Below are 21,915 nucleotides of genomic sequence, written 5' to 3'. Positions count from 1 at the left end.
AGATTCATCCTTTCAAAATTGTGAGACCTGAAGAATGTGCCTTCTCAGAGTCTTTGTTTCCCCACCAGTAGGATGAGGGGTTATGCCAGGTGATTGTGAAGGTCCCCTCTGCGCTGGCCATGAGTGGGTCTATTAGTGCCCTTTACTATGAGTCTGGCCTTAATAGACACTCAAATATTTTTTTCAAAGATTTAGATTGAGTGGCGTGAAAAGGTGGACTATGGGACTTAAGAATTGGATGAATCTTGTGCCACCTTCTCGCTATGTGGCCCCTCAAGCATGCTCGGTTACCTCTCTGAGTCTCTGTTTCCTCTTCTGTAAAATGGAGCTGATGATACCAACTTTAGAGATGAAACAGGCTCAGGTATACAAACACTACTGTGATCGTTAAGGTTGTGTGTCATCTTGGCTGGGCCATGATTCTCAGTGGTTTGGCAGTTATGATGTAGTTCGGCAGCCGTATGATGATGTGATCACTTCCATGATGAGACCTGATATAATGTGATCACCTCCATGATGGGATCTGCTGTGAGTAGCCAGTCAGTTAAAAGGGAGTTTCCTTGGGGGTGTGGACTGTGTCAAATATGAGTGGACCCCTTGGCAAGGCTTGCAAGCTTTTGCTTGCAATGGATCCTGCAGCTGGCTTCTGTTTGTCTCACCTCCAGTTCTTGGGACTTGAGCTAGCAGCTTATCTGCAGTCTTTCCTGCTGATCTTGGGGTTTGCTAGTCTTCACAGCCTGTGAGCAAGAGCCCTACTGTTTGATATGCCGATCTTGGGTTCGCCAGCCCCTGTGGCTACATGAATCAGGCTTCCATCCTGACCTACGGATTTGGGACATTCCAGCCTCCACAACCACGTGAGCCATTTCCTTGATAAAACAAAACAAACAAACAAAAAAAACCCAAACCCATTGCTCTCAAGTTGATTCCAACTCACAGCTACCCTATCAGACAGAGTAGAACTGCCCCATAGGGTTTCTAAGGAGTGCCTGGTGGATTTGAACTGCTGACTTTTTGGTTAGCAACTGTAGCTCTTAGCCACTATGCAATCAGAGTTTCCGTTTCCTTGGTATTAATCTCTTTATATAATATTGATAAGCTTTGCTGGTTTTGCTTCTCTAGAGAACCCAGCCTAAGACAGGTGCTCAGTAATCCTTGGCCCCTCCCCTTTGTTGGTCCGTGAAACACCGACTCATCTCTTGTGGACACCGAAGCACAATTCTTGGCCTCCTAAACCCTGACCTCTAGCACCAGCTTCAATTTCAGTTGGAGCTGGAGAGACCCAAGTTCAAGTTCTAGCTCTGCCCCTGACTTGGGCAAGTTCCTTTCTCTTCCTGATTTCCGATTTCTTTAGCTGAGAAATGTGGGTAATAAACATATATGCCCCTTAAGGATGCTGTGAAGATTAAATGAGGCTGTGTGTCAAGTGCTTAGCATAGAAGTGCTTAGTGTTCATTCTTGGGTAGCTCACTCTGGGGAAACCAGCTACCATGTTGTGAGGAGACTCAAACAGCCCTGCGGAGAGGCCCACGTAGATAGGAACTGAGATCCGCAGCCATGTAAGTAAGCCACCTTCAGGAGAGTGCCTCCATTCCCACCCAAACCTTCAGATGAGTGCAGTCCCAGTCAAAAACTGGTCTACAATCTCATGAGACACCCTGAGCCAGAACCACCCAGCTAAGCCACTCCCAAATCTCTGACCCTCAGAAACAATGTGAAATAATAAACAATTATTGATGTTTTAAGCCAAGGGTCAGTTAATTTTTTTTCTGTAAAGGTCCAGATAGTAAATATTTTAGGCTTTGCAGGCCATACAATTTCTGTCACAATTACCCTGTTCTGTCAATGTAGCATGAAAGCAGCCATAGGCAACACATAAATAAGTGTGGCTGTGTTCTAATAAAACTTTGTTTATAAAAACAGGTGGGAGGCTAGATTTGGCCTGCAGTTTGTAATTTGTCAACCCCAGTTTTAAGCCACAAAAATAAATGATTCATGCACTTCTCATAGTGTATAAAAGTGGCCCCTTTCCTCAGGAAGTTGATGGTCTTTACTGGAATGCCCAACTCCATCTGCTGTACGTCTCCATGGGACAGCTCAGACCTCAAGGCAGGGGCCATGGTGATTCATCCCATGTCCCTGGCAAAAATGTTAAACTAAACACCTGCTGGAGAACAAACCAAGGCATGATTTGTGCCACAAGTGGGGACCATCTTCCCTTGCAGCTGGATATGGCCATGCGACGGGGGCTGATCAATCCCACAGGCTGGAAGGTGGATGTGGTAGGGGCTATCAGGCAGCACGTTAGGAGTGGTAGAGCTGCCAGGCGGGAAGAGTCCTGCACCAAGGAGACCTTCCACCATGCTCAGCTGCTTATAACTGGGCTGTTGTGTGAAAGAAATATACTTGTGCCTTATTTAAATCATTGTTATCTTGGGTCTCTGTTCTTGCACAGAACCTACAGCCACCCTCTATTCATACATAAGAGTAACAAATAAAATTTTTCAAAATTTCTATTTTTCCTATCAAAACTTCAGACACTGCTTACAAAAAAAAAAAAAACAATACCCTGTAAAAAACCAATAATTTGCTGCAAGTGCCCATTTCTTTAGTTTCAAACAGTCATAAAGGCCCCTGCCTTGTGGCAGCACACACTGTTAGTGGGAAAGCAGCTTCCCAGTAAACCCCAGAGGCTGAAAAAGTTCACGGTCACTATATGTACCATCAGGCACAAAAGGGTTAAAACATACCCTACACTAATACTATCTCACTAACATAACAAAGACAACCCATTCCCAAATGGAAAAACCCATTCCCACAGATATAGGGGTTAAGATTTAAAACAAGTATTTTTTTTTAAATAATTTTTATTGTGCTTTAAGTGAAAGTTTACAAATCAAATCAGTCTGTCACATATAAGCTTATATACACCTTACTACATACTCCCATTTACTCTCCCCCTAATGAGTCGGCCCACTCCCTTCTTCCAGTCTCTCCTTTCGTGACTGTAAAACAAGTATTTTTGACAAACAAAATTCAGTCCATAACAGTGCTCAACATGTGCACAATCTGCAAGGCAACAGATAAACAAAGCAAGTTCAGATCATGGAAAATGGCACAAAGGGATGAAGTAGTTAAGGAGTAGAGCAAGGTGGGGAGAGGCTGTTAGCTTTTGATTTTGGGGTCAGGGAACGCCTCTCTGAGGAGGTGATATTTGAGCTGAGACCTGGAAGATAAGAATGAACCAACCACAGAGCAATCTGGGAATGCTCCAAGCATAGGAAACAGAAAGTTCAAAGGCCCTGAGGTGGTAATGAATGGGTGTTTGAAGAAGAGGAAGGTGCGGTATATTCTGAGGGAGAGAGGTAGAGAAGAGGTCAAAGGGGATGGTAGGGCCAGATCCTGTGGGGCTTGTGGGCCATGATAAGGAATATGGTTTGTTTATCTTGAGAGCAATGGGAAGCCACAGCAGGTTTTAAACAGGGGAAGGAGACTTGGTTTTCCATATATCAAGATTCCTTCAGCTCCTTGGGAAGGGTGCAGGATAGGCAGACTGCAGGGACAAAGCAGGAAGACAACTGGGGTGGTTTTTATCTGAATCCAGGTAGGAGACGCTGGGAGGGTGGAATCAGCTGACTGTTGCAGAGGTGATGGAGAGAACAGACAATTTTGGGAGGTATTTTGTGAGTTGAATTGACTGGGCTTGTGACTATCTTAGCAGACCTGGAAGTAAGAATTCAAGCACAAATAGGTTACTTGGGGCTAATCCCAGGAAGCACTAGCAAGGGAGTAGAGGAAGAGAGGGGAAGGAAAAAAGAGCATCCAGGGAGTGTTTGGGTTAAAAAAAAAAAAAAAAAAAAAGTGTTAAAGAGCAAAACACTACATTAGGCAACTGGGCCTCAATCCCTCAGGAAATTCTGGGAGACCAAGCTGTCCCGCCCAAGGTGGGAGGGAGCTGGGTGGCATATTTATCTAACAACTCCTGTCATCACTGGTTGAGGGCTGCTCCTGGGGGCTGGTAATTCACCAGCATCCTTGGCCTGCCCTGTGGGTGTTGGAGCCGTGGGTTCTAGTCAGCTTGTACCAGAATGGCAAATGCCCAGATGATATGGACAGAGTACCCACTGATGGAATTGGAGAAGTGGCAAGAAGAGGGGACTTGAGACTTGGATAGCTTTGCCAGGACCTCCCAGGGGTTGAATTGGTCAGAAGTTGTGAGAGTTAGCCGGGTGATGAAATGGTAATTGGAATTGGAAAGGGAGACAGTGGAAAGCCCCTGGTGAAGACTGGTCCTGCAGTTTAAGAGGCTGAGGAAGGCCAGAGGGTTGGCACCCACCCCTTCCTCCTCAGTCCAATTTTGACTGAGCTGGCAAAGAAGTAGGTGGCCAAGGACTTGGTGGGCCTGGGGGAGGCTGAACTTTTTCTTCAGTTCTCTCACTTTGAAAATGCTGAGTGTGTTCTTCCCTTTCAGTTTTCTAACTCCAGGTCTTTGCACATTTTATTATATACTTGACTTTGTCTTCTCAAGTCGCCCTTTGAAATCTTCTATTCAGTGCTTTTATTTTGTCATTTCTTCTGTTCCCTTTAGCTACTACATATTCAATAGCAAATGCCAAAGATGAAGAAGTTAAAGATTTTTACCAACTTCTGCAGTCCAAAATTGATCAAACATGCAATCAAGGTGTATTGATAATTACTGGTGATTAGAATGTGAAAGTTGGAAACAAAGAAGAAGGTCTAGTAGTTGGAAAATACTGCCTTGGTGATAGAAATGACACTGAAGATTGCATGATAGAATTTTCAAAACCAATGACTTCTTCATTACAAATACCTTTTTCAACAACATAAACAATGATTACCCACACAGACCTCACCAGATGGAATACACAGGAATCAAATTGACTATGTCTGTGGAAAGAGACAATGGAGAAGCTCAATATCATTAGTCAGAACAAGGCCAGGGGCCAACTGCAGAATAGACCATCAATTGCTTGTATACAAACTCAAGTTGAAGCTGAAGAAAATTAAAACAAGTCCACAAGAGGCAAAGTATGACCTTGAGTGTATCCTACCTGAACTTAGAGACCATCCCAAGAATAAATTTGACGCATTGAACACTAATGACTGAAGACCAGACGAGTTGTGGGATGACATCACATGAAGAAAGCAAGAGGTCGTTAAAAAGACAGAATAGAAAGAAAAGACCAAAATGGATGTCAGAAGAGACTCTGAAACTTACTCTTGAACTTGGTTTTTGGAAAAGTTTGTAACTTCCACCCCTACCCCATCATAAGCCAGGACCCACCCCATCAGCTCTGGCCCCTCTCTGGCATCTGGCCCCACATCACCCCTTAGCACCTTCTATATTCCAGCTCCTTTCACTGCTTCTCAATGGTGCCAGCTCCTGCTTTCTCTCCTTCACCCCGTGACCGCTCACCCCTTCCCATCACCCTCAGAATACACTCAAAGCGGGCATTCCACGACCACCCCCCGCCCCACCACTGCTCTGTTCCCCAGTGGCAGCTACTGCTGTCACTTGCACCTGCTAGGTGTCAGGTCCTGTGCTGGATCCTTTACAGCTGCCTTGTCCTTCAATCTCATGAGTCCTCCTTTCTAGGTGTTATTGTTCCCATTTCATGGATGACAAAGGTGAGGTTCAGAGTTAAGAACAAATAACAGGCTCCAGAGCTCCTCCACTCATTCCAGGGTGAGATTTGTAAAGGCCTGAACTGTGGCTTTTCTCTCCATCTTCTTGTGCCTAAACCCCTGCCCTCCCCCCCTACCCTGCACTCATCACCACCTTCGTGATGACTCAGAGCCAAGGCTGGCCCCACCCCCAACCCCCAGAGACCTGCTCTCCTCTCTTTATGAAAAACCTCTCTTCATCTTCCTCTTTCTCCCCCAGTCAATTACCAAGAGTTCAACTTGATTGTGAACATATTTTGGAAATATTTTCGCTGTTGTTTTAAAATTTTTCCTTTGTTTGAAAGAGTGTTATAATTTCAACCACAGGGGGAAGAAAAACCCAACTCCAGCCAAGTAGGGCTGCAAATGTAAAACCAGAAACGACTGCATTAAATAATCGAAACTGAAAACCACCCAAACAATAGAACTCATCAGAGTTCTGACGTCAGGAAGACTTGTGTCTTTGAGGCTGCCCCTGGTGGGGGTTGGGGGGATAGAAATATAGGAGATGAGATGGGGGCCCATTTCCCATAATGGGCTGCTAATCCTGGTCTGATGTTCAGGACTTCTCTAAAGGGTTATGAGAGCAATTTTGAGATTCTTTGCCCCGCTGTTTCCTGGGTAGAGGGTCTGAGGCCTGGAGAAGATGGGCGATTGAGTCCAAATCATACAAGAGACCTAGAATGGGGCTAGTGGTGGAGTTCCAGGTTGGAGTCTCCATAAGAGGCTCAGTCTGAGACCAGGATCATGGGTCAGTATGGAATCAGGCTCAGTCTATGATTAGGGTCAAGGCTCAGTCTACAAGCAGGATCAAGGCTCAATCTAAGATCAGGATCAAGGCTCAGTATGGAATCAGGCTCAGTCTATGATTAGGGTCAAGGCTCAGTCTACAAGCAGGATCAAGGCTCAATCTAAGATCAGGATCAAGGCTCAGTCTGAGGCTAGAGTCAGGGCCTAGTGTGAAACAAGTTTCAAGGTTCTGACTGAAACCAAGATCGGGGCTTAGTCTGAGGCTAAGATCATGACTCAGTCTGTGATTTTTGTCTTTGTCTCCCCACTAGGCTGTAAGGACCTTGATGGCAGCTATTCATTGTCCTTAATTCTCACTGCTCCCTGGCACACAATTGGTGCTTGGTAATGAATGAATCAGATGATTAATTGATCGATTGTTAATGTAACGATTTGAGACAGTGGACTTAGAGCAGGAGAATTTGAGAATTCCACCTGGGACCAGGATTATGATTCAGTCTAGGGTCAGGTTTTAATGTGCGATAAAGGATCGGAGCTCAGTGTAAGACCAGGATCAGGGCTAAGTCTATGACGAGAGTTGAGGCTCAGTGTATAATCAGGATCAGGATTCATCCTGGGTCCTCAAACCACCAAAATGGAGTCCTGGCTCTGCTGCTTCCTGAGATCATAGGCAAGTCAGTTTACCTACTAGGCCTCAGTGTCCTCTTCTGTAAGCTGGGGCTAATCATAATCCCTGTCCTGAGTTCTTCCATAATTAACTGTGGGGCCAAGTGAGATTGCCGATGTCAGCAAGCTCTGTAAACTGCAGTGTGCTGGGCAGATGTTTATATTAACACCCCAGGGGAAACCCCAAGAAGGCTCATTGTGGAAAAGTCTAAATGTCACTAAGTTTCCTGCAGCATCATGTATCCTAGTGTCTCTTCTGCCTGTAAAACTGGCAATAGCTAACAGCAACATAGCACAGCCTGGTGCCAGGCACTATTCTAAGAGCTTCATGTATATGCACCTAATTTAATACTCAAACAACCCTAAGAAGTAGGTTCTAATATTACCCCTGTTTTCAGAGGGGGCACTGAGGCAGAGATAGGTTAAGTAACTTGCTTAAAGCCATACTTAATAAGAGGGAAATCTCTGATTCAAATCCAGGCAGCTTGACTCTCAAGTCTATGTTGAATATTGGAACTAGGGAGGAGGAGGTATGAGTCTGGGGGGTTCTTCAAGGAGCAGGAGTAAGAGGTGAAAGTCAGCCCAAAGGCCTATGGATGACCCATGGTCCCCAGCAGCCTCCCTTTGCTCAGGAAGCCAAGTCCCCCAGCAGACTCCACTCCCACACTGGGTCATAAAAGATTGGGGGGAAGGTTGGCGGGTGGCATTAAGGCATCTCTTTAAACTTGTTTGTTTATGGAAAGAAATTTCAGACCAGCTGCTGAAAACCTGTATTTTATGGGTAATTTTTCAATTTATTTCACACTGGTATTAAAAAGAAACAACAACCCAACCCACCATGGAGGCTGTGATTCCACTGGTGTTTGCGAGGGAGGGGCAGCTGGCTTGAAGCAGCTTCTTTGTCTTCATGAGCATCCAGGGGCAAGGCTGTTTGCCTTCCCTTGGGAAAAACCAGATGAAATGAAGAGTTAAGATGGGGGTTACATAGATTGTGATTTAAGAGGACAACAAGATTTAAGTCCAGAGGAAGAGTAAGGGGAGGCTCAATGTCTCTGTTGATGATGAAATTGATAATAATAGTTATTTACTGAGAATTTACCCTGGGCTTGGTGTGATCCTAAATTTTACCTGGACTACCTCATAGGTTGTCATGAAAGTTAGTAAGATACTATTTGGGTTCACCCAGAAGCAGACCCTGAGACAAAGATTTGAGTTTAAGAAGTTTATTTGGTAGCTGATCTCAGGAAGCATGGGGAAGGAGTGAGGAAGTGAAACAGTAAGGGGAGGCAGCCTATGAAAGATGGGTTATCAAGACAGTTACCTCCTGGGCAACTGGAGCTCAACCCCGTGGGAAGATATGGGAGACAACACAGAACATGCTTCAGGGCTATCCTGCCCAAAGAATGGGAATTGGGTTATTTGTTCAGCATTGGTAGAGGGCTGCTTCTGAGGGTATCTCTGTAGAATGATTTCCTGCTTACCTTGTGTGCTGACCGAACACACACAGCCAGGACAAAACCCTCAAGCAAAGGGTCACAGTCAAACAGCACTGGGTGTACAGAGGGGAGTACAGAGGGATACAGGTGGGTGTCAATGGTATCTACTAAAGATGCTGATATCAGCACCCCTTCATGGATGAGAAAACTCAAGGTACAAGTTAGTGACCATACCCATTTGTGAGCAGGAAGGAATTTGTGAGACCAGGATCCAATACCCACCTCCCTGAACCCAATGTCCTTGCTTTTCAGTCTTTCCCATGACAGTATGCCGCTCCCACTGGGCCTGACACTGGGCATACCTAATTCTTGTGACCAGCTCAGGAAGTTGGCATTATTATTCCCAATTTACTGATGTGGAAGGTCAGGCTTGGGACATTTGACTGACCTGGCCTCACACAGCAGTGAGGGACAGAGCTGGGACTAGGCCCAGGGCTTGTCTGAATCCAAAGCCTGAGTTTGCAACCCAATCAGACCAGTTTTTTTCTGGTCCCAGTGCTAAACTCAGCCCAGTCTTTGGAGAAGGAGAAGCCACCACCTTCTCAAAAGGGAGGCAGATAGAATGCTCAGGGCTTTGTGAACAGGAGAAAAGGACTTAGCTGGTTGGCCTAGAGCTCAACCTCTGTAGGTCAAGAATGAGACTTTGACAGAGACGGAAGGCACAGAAGAAGCAAAAGTGTGAAGGAGGGAAATCCCATGGTAAGTAGGGCTAACAGTGTGGCTCAAGTGCCAGATACGAGGTACACGGGACAAGGCTGGAGAGGCCACTAGTGACCGCTTAGGAGAGGGTGGACAGCTCATGCCTAGGCTACATTAAAGGCAAGCCTAAAGTCCAAAAATAGGACAACAGACTTCTGGTTCCTGAACAAGATGGCATAGACTCACTTTTCTCTGCTTCTCCCCTCTAAATATAACTAAACATCTTGGAAATAATTCAACAATGATAGAAGGACTCTGAAAGCTGGAAAGAGGAAAGGTGGACTGGTAAGGACTTTAGGACTTGAGAAACAGCAACATAGTGAGTTCCCTGGCTTTTATTTTTATCTTTCCTATATCCTAGACTAGGCCCTGGAGAGGCCTACAACACAGGCACAAGCACAGGCACACACACACACACACACACATACACACACAGAGAAGTCTGCTCTCTCTGGTCAAAGTACCAGGAAAGGAGAAGACCAACAGAAACCTAGTGGGGATTCCCAATCTCTGCTCCACATCATGGGCACCCATAGGGTGACCCACCCACAAGGGCAATATCAACAGAATCTTTCGTCTTCCTGCCCTTCAGTGGGATAGAAGGCCTGGGCCTAGTGGCTTCTACCACCCCGCCCCTCAAGACAGAGGATAGCCCAGAAATACCAGGTGGTACTGGGAGGATTGAGGGAGAGTCCCAGCAGCACCAGAAGAACAAAGCAGACCAGTATAGAACTGTAAGAGCTCTGAAAATTAAACTGTCATTGGCACTAGAGCCCACAAAAGTAGATGGGGACCTACATGCTACACCAAAACAGCACGATTGCCTGATAAAATAAAGATTTAAATAGGACCTGGAGTTTCCTAATATAATAGCCAAATACCCAGGATATAGTAATAGAAAATTACCCATCATGCTAAGATCCAGGAAAACCACAATTTGAATTAGAAAGGACAACAACTGATGCTAATACCAAGATGGTTAAGATGTTGGAATTATCTGAGGATTTTAAAGCAGCTATTATAAAAATGCTTTAGCAAGAAATTACAAATTCTCTTGAAAGAAATGAAAACGGGAGATTTCAGCAAAGAACTGTGTTATAAAAAAGAACAAAAGAGAAATTATAGAACTGAAAAATACAATAATTGAAATAAAAAACTTGTTGGGTGGACTCAATAGTAGAGATAACAGAGGATAGAATCAGTGAACTTGAAGACAGACCGAAATAATTTACTCAATCTGGACAACAGTGACAAAATAGACAAGAAAAAGAAGAGAATCTCAGGGATACAGACTATAATATAACATAACATAACATAACATCATCAGAGCCCCAGAAGAAGAGGAGAAAAGTGTGAGGCTAGAAAAGTATTCAAAAAAATATGGCTGGTAACTTTCCAAATTGGGCGAAAGACGTAAACCTACAGATTCAAGAAGATGAGTGAATCCCAAATAAGATAAACCCAAAGAAATCCACAGCAAGACACATCATAATTAAACTTCTGAAAACTTAAAAAAGAAAAAACAAAACAACAACTTAAAACCAGCTAAAAGGAAATGATGCATTACCTATAGAGGTACACCAATTCAAATGATGAAGGATTTATCTTCTGAAACCACAGAGATCAGAAGGACATAAAACATTTTTCAAAAGCTGAAAGAAAAAAACTATCAACTGTGAATCCTACCAGGTTAAACTATCCTTCAGGTATGAAGGGGAAATAAATACATCCTAAGACGAAGGAGTTGTATTAGCAGATGTACCCTTGGATCGACACAATAGCCTCAGCAATGGATTCAAATATACCATTGATCGTGAAGGTGGCACAGGATCGGGTGACATTTCTTTCTGTTATACAAAAGGTCTCTATGAGTTGGAGCTGACTCGACAGCAACTAACAACAACCCTGAAAGGATGACTAAAGGAAGCTCTCCAGACAGGAAGAAAATTAACAGAAGCATGGGACCTTCAGAAAGGAAAGAAGAACAATGGAATAAGTAAAATAGAGATAAACATATTAAACTTCACCTCATGAGTTTCTTTAATAATATTGTATAGTTGAAGCAAAATTTTTAATGCCATCTGATGCAAGGCTCAATGTATGTAGAGGAAATACTTAAGACAATTACATTTAAAATGTGGGGAACGTAAAAGACAAATGAAACTAAGGTTTCCACACTTCACTAGAAGTAGTAAAACATCAATTCTAGGAGGCTATAAGTTACATATGTATGGTAACAGGTAGAGAAGCCACTAAGAAAACTACACAAAGCAATATACTTAAAACATTATAAAAAAGTGCAAATGGAATTATAAAAAATATGCAAATATCTCATAGGAAATCAAGAAAAAATAAACTAAGGGATAAGAAACAGAGAGAACTAACAGAAAACAAATAACAAACTGGCTTAAGTCCTAACACATCAATAATTATTTTAAATGCAAATGGCGTACATACATCAATTAAAAGACAGTGACAACAGGGTGGATAAAAACTGTGATCAAACTATATGGTGTCTATAGAAGCTCACTTCACATACAACATCATAGGTAAGTTAAAAGCAAAAAGATGGAAAAAGATATCTCTTGTAAACATTGATTTAAAAATGCAGGAGTGGCTATATTAATTACAATGGAGTAGACTTTAGAGCAAAGAAGATTACTAGGGTCAAAGAGGGACATTACATAATGATGAAAGGATCAATCCACCAAGAAGTTATAGTAATCCTAAATGTGGATGCACAAACAGAGCTTCCAAATACATGAAGCAAAAACTGATAGAACTGAAAGGAGAAATGGGCAAATTCACAATTATAGTCAGGACTTCAACACCCCACCCTCAGCAACTGACCGAACAGCTAGATAGAAAATGATCAAGGATATAGAAGAACTCAGCAACACCATTAACCAACAAGATCTACAGAAGCATTTATAGATGACTCTATAGAAAAAACAAAACAATACACATGTCCTTTTCAAGTACCCATAGAGCATTCACCAAAATATATCATATCCTGGGCCATAAAAGAAACCTTCACAAATTTTTAAAAAACTGAAATCATACAAATATGTCTTCTGATCTTAATGGAATCCAAGTAAAAATCAATAACAGAAAGACAACAAGAAAACTCCAAACACTTGGAAACTAAACAACACACTTTTAAATAAACTGTGTGTCGCAGAGGAAGTCTCAAAGGGGATAAAAAATACCTAGAATGGGATTAAAATAAAAACACAAATTATAAAAAGATGTGTGATGCAGCTAAAGTAGTGCGCAGAGGGAAATTTGTAGCACTAAAAGCTTACATTAGAAAAGAGCTAAAATCTCAAATCAATAATCTAAGCTCCAGCTTCAAGATCCTAGAAAATAAAAACAAATTAAACCTAAAACAAACAGAAGTAAGAAAACAATAACGATAAGAGCAAGTATTAATTAAATTGAAAACAGGAAAATAATAGAGAAAATTAATGAAGCAAAAGACCGTTCATCCAAAAATGGATAAAATTGACAAACCTCTATCAAGACTGACAAACATACAAAGAGAGAAGACCCAAGTCCTAACGCCATTAACAACTCGAAGGAAATGAACCAATTCCTTCAAAACCACAAACTACCACCACTCAACCAAGATGAAACAGATAACCTGAAAAGTCTTATAATGTCATTAATTTTAATTAAAAACTCCCCCAGAAGAAATCTCTAGGCCCAAATGGTTTCACATGAGAATTATTCCCAAATGTTTGAAGAATTAACCCTAATTCTATACAATCTTTCCCAGAAGATAGAAAACGAAGAAACATTTCCCAACTCATTTTATGATACCAAAACCAGACAAAAACAATACAAAAAAGTAAACTACAGACCAATATCCCTCATGAATATAAACACAAAAATCCTTTTAAAATATCAGCAAGTAGAATTTAGTAATCTACAGAAAGAATTATATATCAGGGCCAAGTGGGGTTTATTCCAGAGATGTAAGGCTGGTTAAATATTTGAAAATTAGTCATTGTAATCCATCATATCAACAAGCTAAAGAAGAAAAATCACATGAGCATAGCAATGGATACAGAAAAAGCATCTGATGAAATTGAACACCTATTAATGATAAACTCTCAGAAAATACGAATAGAGGGACACTTCCTCGGCTTAAGAGCAACCTCAAAAACCTACAGCTAACATCATACTTAATGATGAAAGACTGTGTGCTTTCCCCCTAAGATTGGCAACGAGGCAAAGATGTCTGTTCTCAGCACCCTTATTCAACATAGTGCTGGAAGTTCTAATTGGCTCAGTAAGGCAGGGGGGAAAAAAGGCATAGAGATTGGAAGGAAGAAATAAAACTGTTCCTATTTGTAGATGACATGATTGATTGGCTATGTTGAAAAACCCAAGAAATCCACAAAAATGCTCCTAGAACTGGTAAGTGAGCTCAGCAAGGTCACAGGACACCAGATCAACACACAAAAATCAATTGTATTTCTATATACTAGCAATGAACATGTGAACATTGAAACTTCCACAAAAATTTACCTGAAATTTAGTGACATTGCAATCACAAGGGGAAAAAAAGGAAACCTTAGTTATAAATCTAACAAAACATGTAAAAGACTCCTGTACTGAAAACTACAAACTGGTGATAAATTTTTTTTTTTTTAAGATTGAAGTGGTGAGGCATTCCTTGTTGCAGGATTGGAAGACCCAATATAGTAAAGATGTCAATTCTTCCCCACATTGATATACCAGTTTAATGCAATTCCGATCAAAATCTCAGAAAGATTTTTGTGAATATCGTAGACAAGCTTACTCAAAAATTTATATGGAAAGGCAAAGGAACTAGAATAGTTAAAACAATTTTGAAAAAGAATAATAAAGTGGGAGGAACCAACCTACCCAATTTCAAGATATTAGCTACAGTAACATCTGGTATTGGCTGAGGGATAAACACATGACTAGAGAACCCAGAAATAGATCCACAAGAACATGCCCAATTAATTTTTTGACAAAGGAGCCAAAACAATTCAATGAAGGTAGGATAGCCATTTCAACAAATGGTGCTGGAGCAACTGGACATCCTAGGGGGAAAAAAAAAAAAAAACTCACATCTTTTACAAAAATTAATTCTAAATGGATCATGGACTTAAAAGTAAGACATAAAGCTACAAAACTCTTAGAGAAAAGACAGAAGGAAAGTCTTTGGGACCTAACCTAGGACTAGGCAGAGCTCTAAGACACCAAATGTACGATCCTTAAGAGGAAAGATTTATAAATTAGGTCTCATCTCTGAAAGACACTGTTAAGAGGATGAAAAGACAGACAGATTAAAAATTAGAAGAAAATATTTTCAAATCACATGTCTGACAAAGGACTTCTAGCTAGAACATATAAAGAACTCATAAAACTCAAAAAACTAAAAAGAAAAAAATCCAATTAAAAAAGGGCAAAAAATATACATAGACATTTCACCAAAGAGGATACATGGAAAGACGTACATGAATGTGTATAGCAGCTTTATTCTTAATAGCCCCAAACTGGAAATTATCCAAATATCCTTCAATGGGTGAATGTTTAAAAAACAATAGTACATCCAGACGATAGAGTACCACTCAGCAGCAAAGAGCAATGAACTATTGATACATGCAACTTAGATGAATCTCAAGAAAATTATGCTGAATGAGAAAGCTAGTCTCAAAAGGATACGTATATAATGATTCTATTCACTTAAGAACATAATATAGAGATGAACAGATTAACAGTTGCTTTAGATATTAGGGCCCCATGCATCTGTCAGTTTGTCATACTGTGGTGGCTTGTGTGTTGCTGTGATGCTGGAAGCTATTTCAAATACCAGCAGGGTCACCCATGGTGGACAAGTTTTGGTGGAGTTTCCAGACTAAGACACACTGGGAAGAAGTATGTGGTGGCCTACTCCCGAAAAAATTGGCCAGTGAAAATCTAACAAACAGCAGCAGAACATTGTCTGATATAGTAACAGAAGATGAGCCCATCAGGTTGGAAGGCATTCAAAACAAGACTGGGGAAGGCATTCAAAATACGACTGGGGAAGAGTTACCTCAAAGTAGTTGTTAGATGCCATCGGGTGGGTTCTGACTCACAGTAATCTTATGCACAGCAGAACGAAACACTGCCCAGGCCTGTGCGACCATCATGATCATTGTTATGCTTAAGCCCATTGTTGCATCCCCTGTATCAATCCGTCTCATTGAGAGTCTTCCTCTTTTTCACCGAACCTCTGTTTTACCAAGTGTGATGTCCTTCAAAGTAGAGTCAACCTAAATGACATGAATGGAGTCAAGCTCCTGGGATTTTGCTGAGGTGGCACGACTCAAAATGAGAAGAAACAGCTATAAACATCCATTAACAAGTGGAATATAGAATGTACTAAGTATGAAGCTAGGAAAATTGGAAGTCATCACAAATGAAATAGACCACATAAAGATCAATATCCTAGAGTAAGCCGAAATAGACTGGTATCTATTTTGAATCAGATAATAATATGATCTACTATTCTGGGAATGACACACTGAAGAGGAATGGAGTCCCATTCATCGTCAAAAAGAACATTTCAAGATCTATCCTGAAGTACAACGCTGTCAGTGATAGGATAATATCCATATGCCTACAAGGAAGGCTGGTTAATATGACTATTTACACACCAACCGCTAATGCAAAAGATGAGGAGATTGAAGATTTTTACCAACTTGTGCAGTCTGAAATTGATCAAACATGCAATTAAGATGCATTGATAATTACTGGTGATTGGAATGCAAAAGTTGGAAATAAGTTGGTGATCATCAAGTCGACTTTGGTGATAGACACTATGCTGGAGATCCCATGATAGAATTTTACAAGACTAACAACTTCTTCAATGTAAATGCCTTTTTTCAAAATGTGTAAATGATGACTATACACGAGGACCTCACCAGATGGAACACAAAAGAATCAAATCAATTATATCGTGGAAAGAGAGGATGGAGAAGCTCGATATCATCAGTAAGAAAAAGGCCAGGGGCTGACTGTGGAACAGACCATCAAATGCTCATATGCAAGTTGAAGTTTAAACTGAAGAAAATTAGAACACGTCCATGACAGCCAAAATAGGACCTTGAGTATATTCCACCTGAAATTAGAGACCATCTGAAGAATAGATTTGACACATTGAACACTAATAACAGAAGACCAGATGAGTTGTGGATTGTGGAATTACATCAAGGACATCATACATGGAGAAATCAAAAGGTCATTAAAAAGAAAGGAAAGAAAGAAAAGATCAAAATGGATGTCAGAAGAGACTGAAATTTGCCCTTGACTGTAGAGTAGCTAAAGCCGAAAGAAGAAATGATGACATAAAAGAGCTGAATGGAAGATTTCAAAGAGCAGCTCAGGAAGACAAAGTAAAATATCGTAACATATGCAAAAACCTAAAGTTAGAAAACCAAAAGAGAACACACTCCATTTCTCAAACTGAAAGAACCGAAGAAAAATTTCAAGCCTCGAGGTGCAATATTAAAGGGTTCTATGGTGAAAAAAAATGGAACAATGCAGAAAGCATCAAAAGGAGATAGAAGGTATCTGGGGTCTTAAAAGCTTGTGAGCAGCTATCTGAGATACTCCACACTGGTCTCACCCCCTCTGGAGCAAGGGAGAATGAACAAAACCAAAGATACAAGGGAAAGATTAGTCCAAAGGACCAAGGGACCACGACTACCACAGCCTCCACCAGACTGAGTCCAACACAACTAGATGGTGTCCAGCTACCACCAGCGGCTGCTCTGACAGGGATCACAGTAAAGGGCACTGGACAGAGCTGGAGAAAAATGTAGAACAAAATTTCAAAACTCTAGCACACACACACAAAAAACGACCAGTCTTACTGGTCTGACAGAAACTGGAAAAATCCCAAGAGTATAGTCCCTGGACAACCTTTTAACTCAGTACTGAAGTCACTCCTGAGATTCACCCTTCAGCCAAAGATTAGACAGGCCCATAAAACAAAACGAGACTAAATGGGCACACCAGCCCAGGGGCAAGGACAAGAAGGCAGGAAGGGATAGGAAAGCTGGTAACGGAAAGCCCAAATCGAGAAGGGGAGAGTTGACATGTTGTGGGATTGGTAACCAATGTCACAAAACAATACGCGTATTAACTGTTTAATAAGAAACTAGTTTGCTCTGTAAACCTTCATCTAAAGTACAATAGACACTTGACTTAAAGTACAATTAAAAAATAAATGAACTACAATAAGAAAAAAATTTTAAGTAAAAGAATTAAGTATGTATTTCTATATTCTATTAATAAAAACGTATGGAAAATAAAGTACATAGATTTGGTTGAACCATAAGAAACAAGTATAACAGCACCTGATATATGGTAGAGGCTCAACAAATGTTTCCGAAATCTTTGATAAGAGAATCAGCTTTCATACAGGAAAAAAAAAAAAAAAAGATAGAAGGAATACACAGGGTCACTGTACCAAAAGGGATTGGTCAATGTTCAACCATTTCAGGAGGTAACATACGATCAAGAGCCAATGGTACTGAAGAAAGAAGTCCAAGCTGCACCAAGGGGAATGGGGAAAAACAAAGCTCCAGAAACTGATGGAATTCCAGTTCAGATGTTTCAACAAACAGATGAGGCGCTGGAGGTGCTCACTTATCTATGTCAAGAAGTGTAGAAGACAGTTTCCTGCCAACCAACTGGAAGAGATCCATATTTGTGCCCATTCCAAAGAAAGGTGACTGAACCATATACGGAAATTATCGAACAATATCGTTAATATCACAAACAAGTAACATTGTACTAAAGGTTGTTCAAAAGCAGTTACAGCAGTACATTGACTGGGAACTGCCAGAAGTTCAAGCCAGCTTCAGAAGAGGACATGGAATGAGGGATATCATTGCTGATGTTAGATGGGTCTTGGCTGAAAGCAAAGAATACCAGAAAGATGTTTACCTGTGTTTTATTAACTATGCAAAGGCATTTGACTGTGTGCATCATACCAAAGTATGGATAACATTGTGAAGAATCAGAATTCCAGAACACTTAATTGTGCTTATGAGGAACCTGTACATAGACCAAGAGGTAGTCGTTCAAACAGAACAAGAGGATACTGTGTGGTTTAAAGTCAGAAAAGGTGTGCACCAGGGTTGTATCATTTCACCGTACTTATTCAATCCGTATGCTGAGCAAATAATCCAGGAAGCTGTACTATATGAAGAAGAACATGGCATCAGGATTGGAAGAAGACTCATTAACAACCTGTGGTATGCAGATGACACAACCTTGCTTGCTGAAAACGAAGAGGACTTGAAGCACTTACTGATGAATATTAAAGACCACAGCCTTCAGTATGGATTGCATCTCAACATAAAGAAAACAAAAATCCTCACAACTGGACCAATATGCAACATCATGATAAACAGGGAAAATACTGAATTTGTCAAGGATTTTTTTTTACTTGGATCTACAATCAACGCCTGTGGAAGCAGCAGTCAAGCTATCAAACTACGTATTGCATTAGGCGAATCTGCAAAAGACCTCTTTAAAGAGTTAAAAAGCAAAGATGTCACTCTGAGGACTAAGGTGAGCCTGACGCAAGCCATGGTATTTTCAGTCACCTCATATGTATGCGACAAAAGCTGCACAATGAATACAGAAGACTGAGGCAGAATTGACACCTTTGAATTATGGTGTTGGCAAAGAATATTGAATATACCATGGAATGCCAGAAGAACGAACAAATCTTGTCTTAGAAGAAGTACAGCTAGAATACTGCTTAGAAGCAAGGATGGCAAGACATCGTCTCCCATACATCGAACATGTTGGCAGGAAAGACCCATCCCTGCAGAAGGATATCATGCTTGGTAAAGTAGAGGGTCAGTGAAAAAGAGAAAGACTCTCAAGGAGATGGATTGACACAGTGGCATAACAACAATTGTGAAGATGGTGCAGGACTGGGCAGGGTTATGTTCTGTTGAACATAGGGTTGCTATGAGTCGGAACTAATTTGACGGCACCTAACAGCAACAACACCACCAAAGATGTTAGGAATAGGGGAGAGTGTTGCTGTAACGGATAGCATGAGGGAGTCTTGTGGTAATGGTACAGTTAGGCATCTTGACTGTGGTGGTGGTTACACAAAGCTACACATCTGATAAAATTGCGTTCCAGGAACTGGAATACATGCCCAGTTGCCTCCTGGAACAACTGCCTCCTTTTCCATGAGACCACAACTGGATGTTGCCTGGCTGTGATTACTGAACAATTTGGTCAAAAATTCTGTAGAAGAATCCTGATCAAAGCAGGAAAATGTGGAACAGAACTTCAAATTCTCATGGAATCCAGAAGTTCTGGAGTCACTGAGGCTGGATGATCCTCTCTCAAAACTATTGTCCTGATGAAATCTTTAAACCTTAAACCGAAACTATCCCATAAACCAAACAATGTTGTTGTTCAGTGCAGTGGAGTTGGTTCCGACTCATAGTGACCCTTTTTATAAAAGAATGAAATGCTGCCTGGTCCTGTGTCATCCTCACAATACTTGCTATGTTTAAGCCCATTGTTGCAGCCACCATGTCAATCCATCTCGTTGAGGGTCTTCCTCTTTTTCACTGACCCTCTACTTAACTGAGCATGATGTCCTTCTCCAGAGACTAGTCCCTCCTGGTAACATATCCAAAGTATATGAGACAAAGTCTTGCCATCCTTGCTTCTAAGGAGCATTATGGCAGTCCACAGTATATTCAATATTCTTCGTCAACACCTTAATTCGGAGACATCAGTTCTTCTTTGGTCTTCCTTATTTTTTGTGCAGCTTTTATCACATGCATATGAGGCGATTGAAAATATCATGGTTTGGGTCAGGTGCACCTTAGCTCTGGAAGTTACTTCTTTACTTTTTAACATTTTAAAGAGGTCCTTTGCAGGAAGTTTGCCCGATACAATAAGTCATTTGATTTCTCGACTGCTTATACCTCAACATACAGAAAACTAAAATCTTCACAATTGCAACAGTAAGCAACATCATGATAAACAGAGAAAATATTAAAGTTGTCAAGGATTTCATTTTACTTGGATCCACAATCAACGCCTATGGAAGCAGCCAGTCGAGAAACCAAACAATAGTTTAGATTAATTAGAAAAGAATTTCCACCTCGAATATTAGGTTCTTTTAAAGAATTATCTATATGAGATCAAATCGACAACAGCAACTTGAAAGGCTAGATGAGAACCTTAGGGGACAGTAAGTTTGTGTTGATGGTAAAACAATTCAGAAAAGGATATGGAGAAAGGTGGCACAACTTGAAGAAGGTAACTAATGTCACCGGATTGCACATGTAGAAATAGTTGAACATGACGTATATTTTGCTGAGTATATCTTCACCAAAAATAAAATTTAAAAAAATAAATAGAATCGTACAATTAAAAAAAAAAAAGAAAGAAAACGTATCTTAGGAAACTCCTCATTCCCTGGCAAATCAGGACAATTGGTCACCCTCGCAAGGGTCATCATTCAGCCCTTGCAGCTCTAAGGAGTTTGAGCTTCACCTGGAGGGAAAATCCAGGTCCTCTGGTTGCTTACAGAGAAGCACCTACAGGGGCCAGAGCAAATGCAGGCAAGAAGGAGCTACTGTATCACCAGGGCAAGAAATGAGGGTGCCCCAATGTTGCAGACTCGCCAGATAGCCACTAAACCCTTCTGCTTTTTCTCCCCAGCACATGGCTAAACTATATTTCTCAGCCTCCCTTGCAGGTAGGTGTGGCCATGTGGCCGTTCTGGCCAACGGGATGTGGGCAGCTATGCTTTGCACCTCCTGCATGTGGTCTACCCTGCCCCTTCCATAGTGACCTTTAAGTCTCTGCATGACTCACTGTTATGGATAGAATTGTGTACCTCAAAAAATGTCCATCAACTTGGTTAGGCCATGATTCCCAGTATTCTGTGGTTGTCTACCATTTTGCGATCTGATGTGATTATCTTATGTGTTGTAAATCCTAACTTCTATGATGCTAATGAGGCAGGATTAGAGACAGTTATGTTAATGAGGTAGGACTCAATCTACAGGATTAGATTGTATTTTGAGTCAATCTTTTTTGAGATACAATAGAGAGAAGTGAGCAGAGAGACAGAGGGACCTCACGCCACCAAGAAAGAACTCCGGGAGTGGACCGCATCCTTTGGACCTGGGGTCCTTGTGAGAAGAAGCTCCTAGAGCAGAGGAAGCTTGATGACAAGGACCTTCCCCCATAACTGACAGAGAGAAAGCATTCTCCAGGAGCCGAAGCCCTGAATTCAAACTTCTGGCCTTCTAGACTGTAAAGATAAATTTGTTTCTTAAAGCCATCTACTTGTGGTATTTCTGTTATAGCAGCACTAGATAACTAATACATTCATGATGCACCTATGCACCCATGCACATTGCTTCTCCCCAGCCCTGCCCACATGGGGCTTACCCCCTCTGGATTTTGGAAGTTCCAAGACTGGGGGGTGATTTGATGGAAGATGACTTCCCTATTTCCTAAGGCTTGATCATCTGGGGTCACTTCATTTCTTTAAGCACCTGCATTCCATGTACAGATTGGAGAACTCTTAGATCGG

This window comes from Elephas maximus, chromosome 25, assembly GCF_024166365.1.
Source record: "Elephas maximus indicus isolate mEleMax1 chromosome 25, mEleMax1 primary haplotype, whole genome shotgun sequence".
Classification (NCBI taxonomy): domain Eukaryota; kingdom Metazoa; phylum Chordata; class Mammalia; order Proboscidea; family Elephantidae; genus Elephas; species Elephas maximus.
This window is presented reverse-complemented; position numbering follows the sequence as displayed.